This window comes from Orycteropus afer, unplaced genomic scaffold (assembly GCF_000298275.1).
Source record: "Orycteropus afer afer isolate SDZICR_OR568_19922 unplaced genomic scaffold, OryAfe1.0 scaffold01217, whole genome shotgun sequence".
Classification (NCBI taxonomy): Eukaryota; Metazoa; Chordata; class Mammalia; order Tubulidentata; family Orycteropodidae; genus Orycteropus; species Orycteropus afer.
The window spans coordinates 157,619-160,346 of NW_006922804.1; positions in this window are offsets into that span (position 1 = coordinate 157,619).

The following is a 2,728-nucleotide window of genomic DNA, read 5'->3' on the forward strand; positions in this document are numbered from 1 at the left end:
GCTGATTTTACTGGGTCACACTGTTTTTGTCCTGGGTCATGGCCTGGCCCTATTCAGTAAAGCTGTTCTATTGGAGTTTAAAGGATCTCTGACTCCATGTAGTCACTGAACTCTCACAAAATTGCATCCAGCCCAGAAAAATCAAAGGGTTAGGATTGAATGCAGTGAAGTGCTAGAGTCAATCCACACTGGCTTGGGAGAGCCAATTGTGTGCAATTCTTCCAGCTCTGTGCTCAGTGGCTTTATATTGTTGTAAGTTTTAATCTAGATAATTTTGCAAGAGCAACACAAAAAACATCGTTATAACCTTTACCTCGCTTTAGAAATTATTTTGCCCATTTTTTTAAATCATTCTGTTATTGATATATAGATACAAAGATGAAAAGATAATCACTCTGGACTACTTATAAATAAGTTAGAGACATTAAGTCCTTTTATCCATAAATATTTCAGTGTGCATTTTCCAGGAAAAACTTTTGATTGCATCATCTCAGTATTTTCATTGAAATCGAGAAATGTAGTGTTGAAATAAGAGCATAACCTAATCCATAGTTCATATTCAAAATTAGAGAAGTGTCTCAAATGTGACTTCTATAGCTACGCTTTTCGTATTCAAAAGTCAACCTGGAATCATGCAATGCATTTTATTTGCATGTCTTTTGGGACACTTTTTATCTAATACTTACTCCACCTTTTTTTTTTTTTCTTGACCTTGACATTTTAGATGAACACAGGGCATTTATTACCTAGAATGGCCATCATTTGCCTTTCTTTGATGTTTCTTCCTGATGAGATTCAAGTCAGTGTAAAAGGGGAAGACCCTCAGTGAGGTAGATTGACACAGTGGCTGTGAAGATGTGTTTATTTTATTTGCCTGCTTTGTTTGTTTTTATTTTGAATACCCCAGAATACTGTGGTCTTTCTCTGTTCCTCATCTCTGAGTTCATAGGATACCTACATGTCAAAATAATACTGAGGTTAGTTTTGATCACTTGGATGATATGATGGTTAATGTTATGTGTTTACTTGGCTAGGCTATAATTCTCTGTGGTTTGGCACAAACTGGACTGCTTTCTGTCCATAATGTCATGTAAAATAATCACCATCCATGATGTGACCTGATGTGATCATTGAATCAGTTGAAAATTTGAGAGTGTGGCTAGCCTCCAGCCTATAAATGGATGTTCTGACAGAACTTGCTCTCTTTCTCTTTGGACCCTACACTCTTCTCATTGCTTGACCTGACCTTGGACCAGAAGCCTACAGAAAAATCTAGACTGCCACTTGATCTACAAATTCCAGACTTGCCAGTCCCACAATTGAGTGAGCCAATCCCTGGAAGTAAATCTCTCTCTCTTTTCTCTCTCCCTCTCATATATATGTATAAGTAACTGGCTTTGCCAACAGTCTGAAACCTATTTCTCACTATTCTGAATGGTTTTTTTTTTTTCCATTACCTCAAGCTTAAAAGCATAGTACCTATTTTTTCAAACTGTGCTGTTGATGAAGAATCCTGAATACTCTGGATTGCAAAAAGAAAATAAATAATTTATTCTTTAAAGAATTACAACCAGAATGCTCCTTAGAAGTGATGAGGAATTGACCCACTTAGTATAACCACATCATCAGGAAAAAAAGGTCACTAGAAAAGGTATTCATGTTTAATGAAGTAGACAGCCTAAAAAAAAAAAAAAACAAGGAAAACCTTCAGTGAGATGACTGACAGAATAGCTAGACAGTGGGCTTAAACACATAAACAATCATGAATATGGTGCAGAATCAGGAAACATTTTGTTCTGTTTATATATATCACCATCAGTTGAAGCTGACTCAATAGCAACTACCAAGTCTCCAGATACTAATTAATATCATGGTAAAAATATAAAATATATAAATTATTTAAAATATGAAATTATAAAATATGTTCTGATTGTTTAACTCACCACATTATTTTTTATAACAGCTGACATTAAGTATTTGTTCATACATTTTGTTTCTGAGGAGTTATCTATAGCAGTGAAATGTATAAATCTTAAGTTTACCTTTTGATGTGCATTGACAAAGTCACAACTGTGTTACCCACAATACTGTTAAGGTACAGAGCTTTCCCATCCTCTGGAAAGTTCCCTCATCGTGTCTCTTTCCAGGTAGTATCTGCTACTTATCACTCTCTCAGAGAAAAGAACACATATTTCTTTCACCTTAAATTAGTTTTGCCTATTACAGACAATCATATAAATGGAATTATAAAATACGAATCAAATTGTTAAAATATATAATTTATCTAAAATATAAAATTATAAAATATGTTCAGATTAACTCACCATGTTATTTTCTATTTATCCATGTTATTGGGTATCTTAGTAATTTGAATTTTATGAAGTCTCTGATCAACACTTTTGCCTATTTTCACTGATTGTCATCATTGTAAGGTCCCTGAGTAGGGCAAATATTTTGCCTTCAGGCTAGTATCAAGAAGGTCCAAGATTCAAATTCACCAGCGGCTGCCCAGGAGAAAAGAAGTATCTATCTGTTCTCATATAGATACAGCCTAGGAAAATCTATGGCTCATTTCTACTTGTCCTATAAGGTTACCATGAGTCAAAATTGAGTCAGTAGCACAAAATAACAACACCACCTAACCAAATGTTGACAGTTCCAATCTACCCAACAGCACCAGGAAGAAACATCAAGTATTTGCTTTCATAAGAAAGTACCATGGAGTATA